At 43.5% G+C, this 16,608-nt stretch overlaps 1 protein-coding gene across 5 annotated transcripts in view; it reads right to left on the bottom strand.

Annotated features, from left to right (window-relative positions):
- The window catches only part of APBA2 (amyloid beta precursor protein binding family A member 2), a 240,618-nt gene that overhangs the window by 212,519 nt on the left and 11,491 nt on the right, over positions 1 to 16,608 (bottom strand). For 3 of the 5 annotated variants that reach the window (XM_019533440.1, XM_019533444.1, XM_019533443.1), the window contains one exon: positions 13,371 to 13,462. The exons of the other annotated variants lie outside the window; for them this stretch is intronic. The gene's annotated coding sequence lies outside the window, so the exon portion shown is untranslated. Of the gene's footprint in view, positions 1 to 13,370; positions 13,463 to 16,608 lie in introns of those variants that run through there. 5 annotated transcript variants of the gene reach the window in all.

Here is a 16,608-nt window from a genome sequence, read left to right as displayed (position 1 = left end):
ACACACATGCACACACATTGAACATTATAGATATATACACACACACGGAACTATATGCAATATATGTGCACTCCTTTACCCTCCCCCACTCAGGATACAGGTAGATAAAACAAAACCAAGGGTAAAGACCAGGCAATATTAACTCCATTAAAATACCAACTCACAACCACAAAATGCAAATACACAAAATATGAGGCAATGGCTCATGAAGGTGCAAATGAACACTTTAATGGACACCAAGGTCCAGGCTGTTCTGGAGCAGTGGCTGTGCCCCAGTGACAAGGAGGGGGGAGAAGATCCCTAGTGCCCTTCTGGCCTTCCTCACGCAGTCAGAATATCCCTTAAGGAAGAACACCTGAAAACCCAGGAAGCCCCACCCCTTCAGGGCTTTCTCTCAAGAGAGTAGTTTCACAGATGGGGGGCGGAAGAGATCCCTCCTCTGTGGGAATCCTCTTCCCGGGTAACTCACGACTCCAGGGTGAGGCCCCACAGCTGTCCCGGGCTCTCTGGGCCGTCTGCCCCACTCAAGGCCCTGCGCACTGTCACATGCACCAAGAGCACTGCCTTTTGCTCAGGGTTGGAGACCTGTGCCGCCTTGTGTGGCGCCAGAGTCTCTGTCCATTCCTGGACCCTCTGTGCAGTGCTGTCTGCACCAACTTCCTGGTCTCATGCCAGGGTTTGGAAACCTGCACCGCCTCCAAGTGGCTCCCAGGATCTGGGTCCTACTCAGACCCTCTGTGCACCTACCATGCACCACTGCCTGGCCACGTGCCAGGGGTTGGAGACCCCAAGCCACCTCAAATAGTTCTCATGGTCTTGGTCCACTCCCGGACTGCTCTGTGCACTGGCCATGCACCACTGCCTGGCCATGTGCCAGGGATTAGGGACCTGAGCTTCCTCCTGTGCCAGGGGTTCGAAACCCAAGGTGCCTCATACAGCTCCCAGGGTCCCCACTCAGTGTACTGAGCTGTGCACTGACACAGCAGGGGGGCGGGGGATGTGACCACTCGCAACTCCCATCCAGCAAAGAGGTCTTCAGGCTCTTCAGGGCGACTGTTCCACCCTGCTGGCCAGCAGTTACCAGCTCTTCTTCACCTGCTCTCTTCTCCATCCCTTGTCACAGCCGCCCGTGTGCCAGGCATGTTGTTCTTTTATCCCCTCTGGAGGCTCCACCCCTGGACTCCAGATGGACCAATCAGGAAGAGGGGGGTGTAGTCCCCAACCAGGTCCGGACTCTTGGCCTCACCCTGGGTAGGGGTGAGGCAATCCTCTCCTCAGCCAACATTTGATAGGTGAGAATGCCCCACCAATCACATGTAGCCCTTTCCAAACTGGCAGCCGGCTGCTGTCGGCAAGCTCGCCACACTATATTGGACTGTTCCAGGGTTCTTGCCAGTTTAGACTGCGCTTGTGTTTGGACCACATTCCTAGATCATGTGGCCCACTCCCTCCAAATGTGCATCTGCAGCAATAACAGTCCTTACTAGTAGGTCCCTAACTATATCTCTATTACTGCATCTTCTCAGTGTGTATTAGGAGGAACATGTAGGTTTAGCTTGTCTGGAACATCTACAAACTTCAAGTCAAAGCTTACTATATTGAGTACAATGCTGCTTGAGATTCTTCATCCTGTATGGGTTCAGCACAAAAGGAAACAGATACCCTTATCTTTTCTGAACTGACTTGCTCTGCTGTGCCGTGAGGGTGAAGAGGGTACCTTCATGCTGTACAAACTCTCCCTTCAATCAGAGCCAGCCTTAGGGGTGGTTAACTGCTCAGGGCACTGTGGTCAGGGTGCACACACGTGCAAGAGCAGCCCATGCTCAGAGCAGCATTCTCCCCCCACCCTGCCCTGCCCTGCCCTGCCCCACCCGATCCCCAACCCAGGCAGGAGGCAAGTGTCCAGCCCAGCCCATCCCCTGCTGCCCAGTCCACATCCAGCTACTGTTCAGGAAGTGTCAGGTCAGGCATGTGTTCGGGTGGCATCTGCTCCAGTCCGCCTGCCTTGATCCTGCACAGCAACACTGATGCCTGCTTGCCTGGGGCACCATGCTGCTCCACCTGCCTGCCAGACTGTGCCCTGCCTACAGCAGTGCCACTGACTCAAGGAGGAGGGTGCCAAAATATAAGTTCTCCCAGAATGCCATTTTCCTTAAGACAATCTGCCTTCAAGGAAAGAATCGACAACAGTGTCTGGCTTTCCTTCTCTTCTATAGCCCTGTCTACCATGCTGCACTCCATAGGGATGTGACATGATAGAGCAGGGAAGGCAGCAGAGAGCCCTACTGCTTATGGAAAAGTCTTGACAGCCTGGATATTTTAAGCCATTTTTTCTTCCTTTCTTCTAAATCTACTCTGCAGCAGGGAAGAGATTATCTGCCTGCCAACAACTGAACAAGCAAATGAAAAAATGGCAATTTTTCCAAGATGGAGCCATGCTTCTTCTGTCACCGACTACAGGTTTGGTCTGCCTCCAAAGCAGCACAGAGAACAGTTTATTCAGCACAGATCTGCACTGTTACACATAAATAAAACTTATTAAATGTTTCCTCACTTATAGGAACCGTGATACTGTAAAATACAGCAGGCTCCTACTTCTCCTCTTACATCACAGTTTCATTCATTCCAAAACAGTTGTTCCAAACAGGAGTCCTGGGGTGCTTGTATGGCAGAATCCTGGGGTGTTTGCACAGCACACAGCACAGCTGGGGAGAGGCTAAAATTGGCCTGATGCCATCTTTACATCATTCCAATTCTGAAAGCAGTCAGAGACCAGGAATGGTAGAAGTTAGAATAGCTGCACCAAAGTATATCCTGCTATTTTTGTCCTGTTGACAACCACGCTGAGATGCCCATTCATGCCCCACTTTTCACAACACCCAAATCTGATGCTAGGACCTGAAAGAAATGGTTGTGTAGGAGCCACTACAACAACTGAACATGGCTTTGGGATTTCTCTAGGGTTTAGGACATATTCCACAGTTATGCCAGCCATGGGCAACTGGTGCCTCTTGAGTCAGGAGGGGCACTTGTCACCCCAGACTGGATCGACTGGAGGGGGAGGGGTCCCCGCATGGCTGATGTTGCTGACCCGCAAGTGGCAGTGGCACACCGCTGACACTTCCAGGAGAGCACTGGCACTTCCAAGGGAGCTCCCACCCCTCAGCCAGTGCTCTCAGCAGGGCACCAGTGCTCTCGCCTGCCCACCCTGCCTGGGAACACTGGCTGACAGGGGCTGCACCAGCACTCACAGAGGGTGCATGTGTACCCCCTACACGTTGCCACTGATGTCAGCTTTCCAACTTCTTTATACTTTCAGAGGTGCCAGAGCAGGTGGTAACAGGGCTAAAATTCTAGTCCAGTATCTAAATTTGCAACTTCCAGATTATAAGGCAAAATAAATTGTTCATATAGAGCATTTATACACATGCTCCCATGCTCCAGGTGGCAGGGGGGAGGGGAATGCTTTAATTAGAGCAGCTCTGAGAGCCGCTCTAATTAAAGTGCCCAGAGCATCAAATGTATCAGCATCCCCGTGCTGAGAAATGGCAGCAGGGATGCTTTAACTAAAGCTCGTTGAATAAGCGCTCAGTGCAGGGATGATGATACATGTGATGCTGGAGTCTGCTGGAGTCTGGTAATTACCATGCTCCAGCAGACTCGATTAATCAGGTCTGCTCCAACGCACTGTAATTACAATGCGTTGGAGCATCCTCAATGTACATGTATAGATGCCCATAGTATCTAAGAAACAAGATTAGGGGAAAATCTATTGCCACATTTACTGTGACTATGGTAGATCATATAATCTGATTAACTGTGACAAAAGAATTTAGTTCTTATCTGGACGCATGCTGCTAATATATAATTTGCATTGTACATTAAAAATGAAGAGTTCCAAATTTTTTAGATGACATGCTTGATCCTTTAGATGATGTGCTTGATCGATTTTCTACCGGTAACACATACTGCAAATAAAAAATTCAAATAAAAAAAACCACATAAAACTTCAGGTGATTACTGAAATCCATCCATCCATTGTTAATCTACTAAAAGGAATATTTCTCTAGTTACTGTGCATTCACATTTCATACTGGAGTCAACAGCATTTGTTTACTAGGAAAGACTATAGATCAGTCTGTTAAAGAACTACTAAGAGAAAATATTGATGTTATCAAAATTCATCAGCTGAAGACTTGTTCTTAGCAAGCTCAAGTGAACTCATTTGTCTCAAAATTGCTTGTCATCAGGTAATCATTCTGTAGTCATTGGATTTTTCCACAGCCTTTGAAAAGGCCTGAAGTTGCCAACTCAAAAATCCTGACAGACTATATATGTTGGGTGGAGAATAAAGCTGAGATTCTATTAACTACCTGGACACTATAAAACTCAATTTTCAGTCATCCAGTGAACGTCAATTTATCTCTAACTGGTCAGCATTATTCTCTGTAGAAGTCTTAAGAACAGTGATAGTTATTCATTTAATAACAATTTTATTTATTCATTGAAAATTTAGTTTTTTCACCACCTACTCCTTACCAGCTGTTGGTATGGTATTAAGCTATTTACCAGCCAGTAATAACGATACTTACATGTTTAAAAAATTAAGAGGAAAAAACAAAACAAAACTATGGAACGTCTCTTCTCTACAACAGCTTCAGCGCTTGCTAACACTAAAGAAAATTAAATATGATGAAAGAAACCAAAAGTTAAGAAATCTCCCTGCTACAGAATTAACTCTGTTTTTGCAGATACCATGTTTCATGACTCAACAGGGCTGCAGATGGACCGAGTGCCATATTTTGAGAAACACTGCAATGTATAGCGCTTTAAGCACAGCAGTACTGTCACATAAGAACAATTATGATGAAGAGTAACAGAGTCAGAATTTTTGGAGCAAATGTCATGGGTGACTATATATTTAAAGACAGTAAATTCTGCCGTGCAGAACTATACAGCAGAGTTTAGGTAGTAAAAGCTTTACGAATTATTCATGTTTTATACTGGTCCATCTCATGCTACTTCAGTAAGAAAATAATTTGTACTACTAGCATCTGTTTTGGGTACTATTTTTTTTATTTAGAAAAGAAATAGATAATTTTTGGCCACCTTGTGAAGAACAAAGCCTATTCTACACCAGAGATATGTAGCCAAATTAAATTCTACAATAGCAAAAAAAAATCAAAGACCAAACTGAGTAGAAAGGAAGATAAAGAAGGCTTTGAACATTACTCCTCCTAGTGAACGGCAGGATAAAATTCAGTCAAGTACTACAAGAATGGAACAAAATATGATTTTTTATTGCAGTATCAGAACTTGAAGTGCCCAATCACCATTTCTCAGCAGCTAAAACTCATCGCTTATCATCTATACACCATTTAACTTTGACATAAGCCTGGGAGGGCTACATTGGCCCTCTAAACAAGGGTAAAATTCACCCTAGGCAAGTTTAAAAAAAAAACACTGAACCCACACACCCCTTAAACTAATCTTATTTCATTCATGAAAGTACCTGGCATTTAAATAAGCTGTTGCGGTAGGGATAATATAGTCCACAATTGTTTTAAGAAAAGATCTGGCATGAGCAATCACTGTTCTAGAACAGGGGATGGCAACCGATGGCTCATGAGTCAAATCCAGCCCATAATGACACTGGATCTGGCCCAGGACTACTCAGAAAACTGGCAGCATACTCCAGCCACAGCAGCATTTTTTTTTTTTTTTTTAACTATTCCCTTCACAGCATCTGCAGATCGCTGAGGAGGTACAGGGATGATGTCCATGGCAGTGACTGGATCACAGGCAGCAGCCTAAGGTGGCAACAGGTTGCCAACCCCTGTTCTAAAAGGTAAAATGATGGCACCACTTGGAATTTTTCTCATCCAACAACTTCAGATTTAGTGGCTCAAATCTTAATCCTGGAACAGGATTTCTGAGCTTCTACACAAGTGAAGGAGATATATGGACACAAATTCTGGGCTCTACAATTGAGAAAGGATGTGGAGAAGCTTGAAAGAGCCCAGAGAAGAGCCACATGCATGATCAGAGAGCAAGAGAACAAGCCTTATGAAGAGAGGCTGTGAGCCATGGGACTCTTCAGCCTGGAGAAGTGCAGGCTCAGGGGTGACTCGGTGGTAGGCTATATGTACATAACGGGGGTGCATCAGGATCTGGGAGAGTGCCTGTTCACCAGAGCACCCCAAGGAATAACAAGGTCCAGTGGTGACAAACTCCTGCAAGACCATTTTAGGCTGGACATAAGGAAAAACTTCATTACTGTCCAAGTCTGCAAGGCCTGGAATAGACTCCCCCTAGAGGTGGTGCAAGCACCTACTCTGGACACTTTTAAGAAACATTTCAATGCTTATCTTGCTGGGATCTTTTGACCCTAGCTGACTTCCTGCCCCTTGGGCAGGGGCTGGACCCAATGATTTTATGAGGTCCCTTCCAGCCCTAATGTCTATGAAATCTATGAAAATAAGGTTAAGATCTGGGACCCTCAATTTCCCTCCTTGTCCACCCCTTACTTGCCAGAATATAGGCTAGGCTAGAGCATGGCTCATACAGTAATCTTTATCCTTATGCTGTGCTCCCAGTGCAGCTTTAGAAGCATTCATACAGGCTCAGTTTGAAACAAACATTTTGCCCAGCTCACATGGACTTAAAATGTAATAATTCAGTTTTCCTTAGCTATTTTATTTATTTTCCCCAAACTCTTGGCAAACTTGACATGCACTTGGATGAGATGTTCAGGAATTAGATATTTTTACTCTCCAAATGAAGTAAATAAGGGATCACTGATGTCTCTAACTTGAGATACCAAAGTCAGAACACTACAATTTATTCTGTACTCTTTATTTATTAATCTTCACATCAGTATCAAAAATCTCTCAAGGTCTTTAAGTATTTAGTTAAGAAGTATTAGAAAGGTATACAGTCAATAATATTAATTTGGATAATATTTCTTGAGTATTTCAACAATTTGATTGTCAAGAAGGAACAAATGGTGGCAGACTCAAGTCCTCAGTGAATATTGTACTATTATATAACATCAACCACAATCGGGAAATAGGGACATAGATAAGGATCCTGGGGTCACTGTTTTTCATCTTCAGTCAAGCCAACCAGAATCTCTCTTGAGGTTACCTGGCATAATGCTAATCCTCCTTGTGGCAAAGGACACCAAATGCTGCAAACACTGATGCAGATGCTAGACTATTGGGACTAATGCATAATACTTGGAAACCAAACTACTTGAGGGAAATTTGCATAGGTAGGAAAAACACTCTCACCAGAAGGGTAGTAAAGCACTGGAGCAGGATAGCCAGAGAGATTGCAGAATCTTCATCTTCGGAGGTTTTTAAGACTCAGCCTTGGCTGGGATGATCAAATTGGGGGTGGTCCTGCTTTGTGCAGAGGGTTGGACTAGATGACCTCCTGAGGTCCCTTCCAACCATAATTTTTTTATGATTCTATGAAATATGATCATTAATATACAAATCAATACAACATTCAAGCCATATTGCTTAGCTACACAGTATCCTTTCTCTGGGCAATGGCTTTATAAACACCTTTGCAAATATATAGTTTATAAATATCAAAACTTTATAGTTTCAAAATTTGCTTCTGAGTTTTGCCACTGTCAGTGCTCAGGCTGACTAAAGGGCTCTTTCCTGCCCAACTTGCTGCTCCCTGTAATAGAAAGGAATGGGATCCACTCCAGGAGGACTGAAACCCCTGCAAGCCTATCAGAAACAGGTTTGCAAAAGAGAATGGGGACAGTCCAGAAGAAATTTAATGCCATAGACAAACTGGGGGCAACTGCAACTTCTGACACTCTATTGGTAAGACAGTACTTGCTAGAAAATGCCAACTAGTGTTGATTTTTTTTTTTAATTGGCAGTATTAATTGTTTTACTGATGACAGCATGTCTTCCATAAATTATACTTAAACATTCATTTAGGAACATGCTGCATGGGTAACACTGATTCCTTTGGTGTCTGAGAACCTAGCTTTAAAAAGAGGGACAGTTAAGCTAGCAAGAGACAACAATCATTAAGTCAAAGTACAAACTGAAGTACAAAGTCACAAGCCAAACCACTGGGATATCAGTATATTTTGGCCTAATTTCCCCCCCAAGAACTGCTACAACACTTACCAGCAACAACCCCTTTACAGTACCAGATCTATGCCCTTTAACTAAACAATGCCATACTTTTTATGTATAAAAATATATAAATATAATATGGGTATTAAGATAAAGTATCTCGTTGAAAAACTCAAGTGGGTGCTGAACTTGTTTATATTAATTGAATGGTTTATTTACTGAATAGTTATAAAAACAGTAACTATAATCAAAACAATAACAAGCACATAATTTAAACAGAAGTCTATTTTAAAACCACCAAAACTCTTTCTATTACTGTTGCAGAACTGCCAAATCTCAAGCACCCAAAAAATCATTTGATGTTATTTTATTTACTTTCTAATATTCGAGCCCTTAAGGTTCACAGTCTCCATCTTTTTTCTGTAGCTTTATGGCTAGAAACTTAAAGATTATATTCTCACCTATGAATATGACTCCAGCTAGGGTAACAATGCACCAAACATTGCAAAATTCAAAATTAAAATTAAGAGACCCATCAACAATTTTATTTTAACTTAATAAACAACAAACAGACAAACAAAACAAAAACCCGTCTTCCCTGTCCCAGGCACTAGGAGAGAAGCCCTTTGGCTCGGGACACAGAACAGCAGCCTGGCCCCTCTGTATCAAGCCATTCGGCTCACTACTTACTTTCTCCGCCCTTGCTTACCATTCTTGGAGCTTTTTAAAGCACCCAGTCCATGTCCACATGAGCAGGGGCATGCAGCTGCAGCAGCACAGATAGTAGCAGCACAAATTTATGCTGCTACTTTGTGCTGCCGTGCACACCCTTGCTCGTGTGGTTTGCAGTAGGACACATTTTCCTGCTGTTCCAGGTGCTGTAGTTGGGGCTGGCTGGGTCACAGAGTGCCTTAATGTGGGGCTAGCTGGGAGGCAGCCCCCATACTGAGGTACCCTGTGCCATGGTCAGCTGGGGAGCAGCATATGGAGAGAGGGGAGCCCTCAGCTGCCTGCTACCCCCATTTCCTCAAAGCCCCTGCACTGAGGCATCGTGTGCCTTGAAACAGCTCTGGACTGGCTGCTCCCCATCTCTACATGCTTCAGTGCAGGGGCTCCACATGCCTCAGCATGGGGGCTCCGCAGCAGAGTCCCTGCACTGAGGTATGAAGAGACAGGGGAGCAGCCAGCCCAGGGAACTGCCTGCTCCCCCATCTCAAGGCACAGGGTGCCTCAGCACAGGAGGAGGCCTTCGGCTCCCTGCTCCACCACCTCTGCATTTGTTCTGACACACAGCACATTGGCATGCTTTGTGTCAGGTTTTTTTTCCCAGGGTGTTTTTTGCTACCACGAAATTCCAGTAGCAAATTTTGCCCCACCACTGCTAATCAGCAGCACTACACATGGTTAAACGTGCAACATGTGGTTTGTGGCACCACAAACCTCTATGTGGTGCCATGAACCACACTTGTGCCTGCTATCTAGATCCAACCCTAGTGGGGTGCAGCTGGGTTCCCTCAACAAGACTGACTATTTATTCCCCCATAAAGGGACAGACTGCCCTGTTATAGCAATGAGGTTTATCATTTTTTTAAAGTGTCTTGAAATTGACTGACTGATGAAAGCACTAGTAGATATTATATAGTGTAGCAATATAAAATAATTGGTGTGCTAACATATGCTTCTTATGCTGAAACAAATCTAATAATAAGTTATTCTTCCCTAGAGTCAAATAATCTTAACAACACTTTTTGTTCAAATCATTATTTCTAATTAGATCAACTGTTAGTTGATGGCATCAGTTGTGTGTAGGTATAGCATAATAAACAAGAGATAAATATCAATTGAAGTACATGCTCCAGAGATCATTTTCTATTATTACTATAAATGGGTATAGACTAAGAGTGCTAACAAAGCTAAAGCTGTGCCTCTATATAAGCACAACTAAAGGAAAGGAGTACTACAACATCCAAGCACTGAACATGCTATCTCAGGAAAGGATAGACTAAAACTTCCACTCACCATCCCAAACACAAAGAAAATCATCCCTTCATTACAAAAACAATCAATTTAAATTGTACAGTTGATATGCAACATGTAATGTCCTATATTTTCAGGGCAGATCTCCTCAGAGCTGTAAATAGTAGTATACTTCCAGATCTTTCCTGGAAGAATACTACTATTTACAACCCTCATGGTATTTGAGTCAGGGAGCCAATGCACCTTCACAATATCTCCTAAAAATATTCCCCTCCTCCATCAATCTGTAGGACTGGCTGCACCGTTGCAGCATTGGCTATAAAATCTCCAGTCAACAAACAGCATTTCTTTCCCTTTGTATTTATCAACTAATATGCCAACAACTGTGATCTCTCAGGCCCTAACATGTCAAGTAGTTGTACATAATTAAAGCTACCCTGATAGACTGACTGCCACAGAATAATCACAGGGCTAAGATCCTTTTAAAGTCAGTCTTATTTGTTATCAAGAGTTGTCTGTATTAACAGCATTTTACACCTAGAGAGTAAAGGTCCTTTTTAAAAGAATCACCATAGCTTCTGAACCCTCCACAACCAAGAAAAAACAAGCTACTATTGTGCTGTAATTCTTTATAATGCTGCATCGAGTGTGTGTGCTGACTATAAAGAGACCCATTTACCAATTTGGTTACAGTTCCTGCTAACCAAAGGAGCTGTAACCGGCATTTTTCTCTAAAAATACTTTTGAGATGCACCTTTTTGTAGTACCAAATAAAAGTTAAGTTTCTATATTTCCTTCGGTTCTTTTGAAGTTAAAAAATACCCATGAACCACAGAATTCAACAGTACATTAATAAATTAGTGATTTGATGGTTATTTTACATTTGAAGGTACACTTATAACAGTTTACTTTGGCCAATCTGCATTTTTTAAAGTAACCTCAAATATCAAGGCAAAGAATTCTGATGACATAGCAACACCATGTTATGCTGCATATGAAGTCTAAAATGGAGGGAAGCATTTTGTTCTTCCCCATTCTGTATCAGTTAATAAGGATGAAAATATTTTCATCCTTTGTTGAATTCTACTTAGAACTCTGCCCACATTAGTGCTTGTGTCAGTGTTAGAAACTGTTTGCCCCAAAGAGCAGGAACAGTGTTTGCATTGTCACTCAAGATGGCACTTAGAAACAATTTGTGATTCCTGTGAGAACAGCAGTAGCAGCAACACTGGGAATGCTTTACTGCTCTAAAGCATAGTTAAAATAATCTTTGAATACTGCTGGATTTCTATATCTGGCAAATGCTTAAGGGAAATAACTAGAGTAGACTGGACTAAATATGCACTTAGTTTATGCAGGAGAAAGAGTTGCCAGTCCTTGAGATTAACAAAACGTCCTGTTGTTTGTTTGTTTTTAAACCAAAACACACCGTAAAGGACAAAACAAACAGGGGCAACAGGGATAGGAAAATTCCAGGCCCAGCACATTGAAGAAATACAAGTATTCGAGCATAAAGGGAAATGAGAGAAGGCTAATTCCTCCTCCTAACAGGCATCCAGGCAATAGATAATTCTGTACCTTCCAATACAGTACTAGCTGTTACTGGGTCGCCAATAAACAAACCCCAGCTGTAGAACTCCATTTAAACTTGTGTTTAAAATTATGACTGTTTTTTTTCTATCTACCCTTGGACATTTGATACTTTTTCATCACTTATTAATTTTACACTTGAATGTGTCTCTCAAGACCACTGATCAAAACCAGAATGAAATCACACTCATGAGCTGGAGAGATTTGATGTATTTCAAGGAATGCTTTAAAATCCAAGTAATGAGAGAGTCATAATATGAAATGCACAGCTAGGTTTGATTGGTTTTCTTAACAGTTAATCTGAAGCCTCGCTAGCGCTGCAATCCACCAAATACTTTCAGATAAACTGGGTTATGCTAGATCTAGCATGGGCAGGACCCCACTAAGGAATACCTAACTACTTCAGGGAGAAATATCAGCTTTTCAGGAGATGTCACTCTCCAAGGCATTACCAATCAGTAATATATCATGATGGTGAGGGTGCCGCCTAAGAAATCAGTACTGAAACTGTTAAGGTCAAAAGAGCTGATATGTTCAATTTAATAAGGCAGGAAAGAAAAATAAATAAATAAATAAAAGAAAAATAATATTTCCCAGAATTCAGTGCACAAGTAAAGCACTACCTTTTTCTGCCCACCAGATGAGAACAAGAATGTGCAGGCTAGACTAAGCATCAGCACCACAAATAGTATTTTTAATTTTATCATTCAGAAGAGATCATGGACAGGGGGATGAGCATGTTTAGCGGCAGGAGAAGAAAGTGATCAGGGTGAAGAAAAGCAGGTTACCAGTTAGAAAGGGCTGCAGAAAGAAAGATGCTGAGCGCAGCAATGGTACTAAGTCCCTGAAGAGCACACGTCTCAGTGATGTCCGAAATAATGTGTGTGCCCCAGCATAGCCCTGGTTTCAGTATATTCTCCCTTAGTGTTCTGTAACTACTCAGTCCAGCAGTTCAGACTGGGTGTTAAGTTTATTTACTTATTTATTTGCCAAAAAGGCAGGAAACAGTTGCATTTGCCAACCAGAAAAAAATATGAATTACACTAAAATAAAGTGCAATTTTACTATTCACTGCTGCAGAACATGATTTTATTAGATGTGAGGAGGCAGATTGCTCCCCAGTACTTTACTGAAGATTTCTGCAATTGCTAATTTAGCTGCTGTTTGGGGTAAGGCTGTTTAATCTAGAAATCCATCATTAAGTTGCATGTTAACATTAAAACAGGTCTATGAAGACTAGAAACACAAAGAGTGGGTTGATTGAAATGATGTATCCAACAAGTGTTAAACATCAAACCACACTTCTTTGTTTCTTGTTTTTAAAGAAAATGCTCTGAGCTTGGGTCAGCAGAGCATAATATCAAAGGCTTTAGACTAATTAAGAGAAAACCATAAGGCACAAAAAAATAGGCTAAGGAACATGAGAAGTGAGCACAAACACACTATTAAATTCACAGAAAGCTAAGTACCAGTGAAATATTGAATATCCGTGAATTTGTAAGAGTCATGAAGGAGCTTTCTTAGAAAGGCTTTTATGATTTTTAGACATTATTTGCACTGCATAACATAACTGCTCTGCTATTCATGTGAAATGTATGGAAGTACACAAATGGAAGATTTAACTTGCTTGAAAATTTTCTTTCTTCTAGCAGGAAATGCCTGTATCCACTACAAGGAGTCTTACTTGTGACTTACCTCTTTAGAGGCTAGAATCAAACTGGCCAATCAAGACAAAATGAGAATGCCCAAAGAGCTGAAGGTCCAGTCAGGTAATTCAAGGTAGACCTCTACAAAGTAGATTAGGAAGGCAAACCTAGGGCTTGAACTTGAAACACTAGCACCTATAGAGAAGAGCCCTGACCACAGCACTACCAGGTAACTAGCCAGGGAAGACAGGCACAGCTGGGCAACTGCAGGTCCTCCCATGGCTCTTCCAGGTGTGTCTGCCTCTGCCCTGGTGGGGGGAGCCGCCATGGCTGCCCTGCTTGGCTTCATCTCCTGCCCAGCCCCAGCCTCCCAGCACTTCACAAAAAAACCCCAAAACCCCACATTCACCGGCTGTAGCAGAGGCTATGAGAGCTTCTGAGGGCTTATAGCAGAGCCCCCCTGTGCAGCGCAGGGAAGTGGGTGCCAGCAGGGATCGCCCCTCCAGCTGGCACCCACGCAGCAGCTGCCCCATGGCACAGGTGCAGCGCGGCTCAGCAGGGTGCTATGCGTTGTCTGGGAGCTGAGGCAGATTCAGCAGTCAACCGCAGCCCAGCACCACTCTGCATGAGCAGCCCCGGCTCCCAGACAGTGTGCAGTGCTGCATCTGTGCCATGGAACAGCTGCCATGCAGGTGCCAGGCAGAGGGGCACAATCCCCACTGCCTCCCACTGTGCAGGGGGGCTCTGCCATGAGCCCTGAGAGGCCCTGATGGCCACTGCTGCAGCCGGTGAATGCCAGGCTTTTTTTTAAGTGCCAGGAGGCTGGGGCTAGAAGTGGGGTGGAGCCAGGCAGGGCAGCCATGGGGGCTTCTCCTGAGGCTCCTGCAGCTGTGCCTGCCTCTGCCCTGGCAGGGGGAGCAGTGAGAGAAGCCCCCATGGCTGCCCTGCCCAGCCCCAGGCTCCTGGCACTTTAAAAGGAGGGCTGTGGGGCTCTGCCAAACTATTCCTGGGGGGGCACCTCCAAAACATTTCAAAATGCCTGAAACATTTCCGAAACATTTCAGACGGTTTTGTTTCGTTTTGGAGATGTTTCAGAGCCTTCTGTTTCATTTCAGATTTGGTGTTTTGGGCACCGAAACAGGCCAAAACACCTCCAGAACAAAACAACTGCCAAAATTTCACACAGCCCTAATGGTTCAGTATTGCTTTCTTGGGCCTTTTTGCTTGTTCTTGTTTGCTCTTGTTCTTGCCTGGACCACAACCTAGTCTTGACCTTTAGTTTGATACCCAGACCTTGGCTTCCACTATGGTAAACCCCTCACCTCACATAATTTTCTTAGACTGACTGCCTATACCTGGTATACCCCTACAGTATTCAATTGAGGAAGAAATTCGTATGAGCACATGCTGCTGCATAACTACTTCAAATTCAACCCCAAATACTGAGGGTTATTAAGAAGGTCCCCAAAACAAATATATTAAGTACATAGAAAAAAACTATGGAAGAGACTTTCAAGAGTTTAAGTCTCCCTCAGAACTAGCACAAGGGCTTACTGTATCTATAGCCTTTCTGTTAGACAAAAGGAAATGCTCAGGTAAAAAATTCCTTTTTTCCACAGGAAAATACACGTGGAATGTCAAATAGCAGCATATCACCAGGACAGGAAATCAAGGATGCCTACGAACTCACACGTGTCACCGAGCGAGCATAACATGCAAATTTCTCGGCCCAGTGGCAGAAACAGAGGAAATCTGCACATTTTATTTGTAAGATTTAGTGAAGATGTGAAAAACATGACCAGATGGATATATCTTTGCATGTTGGCTACAATCCTCACTGGCTGCGAAATAATGGACATGAAGGAAAAGAGTTTCAGATTTTGAAAGCTTCTGAAATTGTTCAATGTTGAGTTCAGTGTTGAATGTTAAAGCACTTCGGACAAAAACAACATACCAGGATTTCATGTGTAGTTTTTTTTTAAAGGTGCTTTACCTCTGGACAAACACAAGAAGGAAATGTAATCAACTTTCTATTACCAGCTTTATGTTTGGAATAAGGATTTTTCCCTTGCAATGAGGTGCAGGATCGCTGTGTCCCAAAAGAACCTTAGCTTCTTAAAGCTACTCCTTGCCAAACTGACACCAACCAGGATGACCACCTTTTAAAAACAAAATCTACCAGTGCCTCCAAAAAAATAAATTCTTTCTAGGAGTATTTTATAAAACATGTGCCTCTTAAGGGTGAGTTCTGGTGTGAATTTGAAAAGACTGGCAGTGACAAGAAATAATCTTGATGAGCAGACAGACAGTCTTACATCGCTTGCTATCTCCAGTGAACTGCAAACGGCTATCACCTGGATTTTAAAGCCTGAGGTTTAAGATCTGTTTTAAGACCTGCTTTATAAAAATGTTGCTTCACCTTTTTATTGACTGGATTTATTAATACTAATAATGTAATGCTATACCATACACAAAGAGCAAGACCTACAGTATGTCTTTTTTGTTGACTACTTTCTGAAAGTAGATTTACATTTGTACCTCATATATCATGCGATTCACTTTTTCAGGTTTAGCGTTCTGCCTTTGAGCAGAGGCACGGGGGAGCTCATTGGGCGCCTGGGGTGAGAGAAGCGTTGGGGTATATGCTGAGCACTGTAGACCTGAAAGTGGGGAGGGGAGAAAGAGGAAGGGAAGACTGATCTTTCCAGGTTACTGCTGCCCCTGCTGCTTTTACAGCAGCAGCAGATTTGCTCCAGCAGCAGCAGCCATGGGGCGAGGCTCCTGCTCTGTACCCCCTCTGGCAAAGGCTCCTGAGGGTGGGGGGGAAGAGGATCATTATATTTGACATACTCGTAACCCTGCTCTCCAGATACACTCCTTGATGTGACACTGCCCTGCCCCTGCCACAGCAAATACTCCTGGGGCAATTCTGGCACACGTCATAGTAGATATAATTAACAGAATAAGGAGCAATTCTGTCAAGTTGCAGCAAGGGAAGTTTAGGTTAGACCAGGGGTTGGCAACATTGTTGGGCCAAGTGCTAAAAAAACCCAGAACCTAGACTTCAAAGATACTGGCATACCAGAAGTGGACAGTGGAAGAGCCCCAAGGGGTCCAATCCTTGTCATGGCAGCACAGCCCCTGCCTCTTCCCTGCCATGCTCCTCAAGGCACGCGTGCAGCCGCTTCCAGCAACAATGGGCAGACAAGAACCTGATGGTGTTTAACACCAAAAAATGCAAGGTTCTCCACCTTGGGAGGAAAAACCTGCAGCACCCTTATAGGCTC

Source organism: Crocodylus porosus, unplaced genomic scaffold (genome assembly GCF_001723895.1).
Source record: "Crocodylus porosus isolate Cpor-Errol unplaced genomic scaffold, CroPor_comp1, whole genome shotgun sequence".
Classification (NCBI taxonomy): domain Eukaryota; kingdom Metazoa; phylum Chordata; order Crocodylia; family Crocodylidae; genus Crocodylus; species Crocodylus porosus.
The sequence above is the reverse complement of the archived record's forward strand: the minus strand, read 5'-3'. Positions and strand labels throughout refer to the sequence as shown.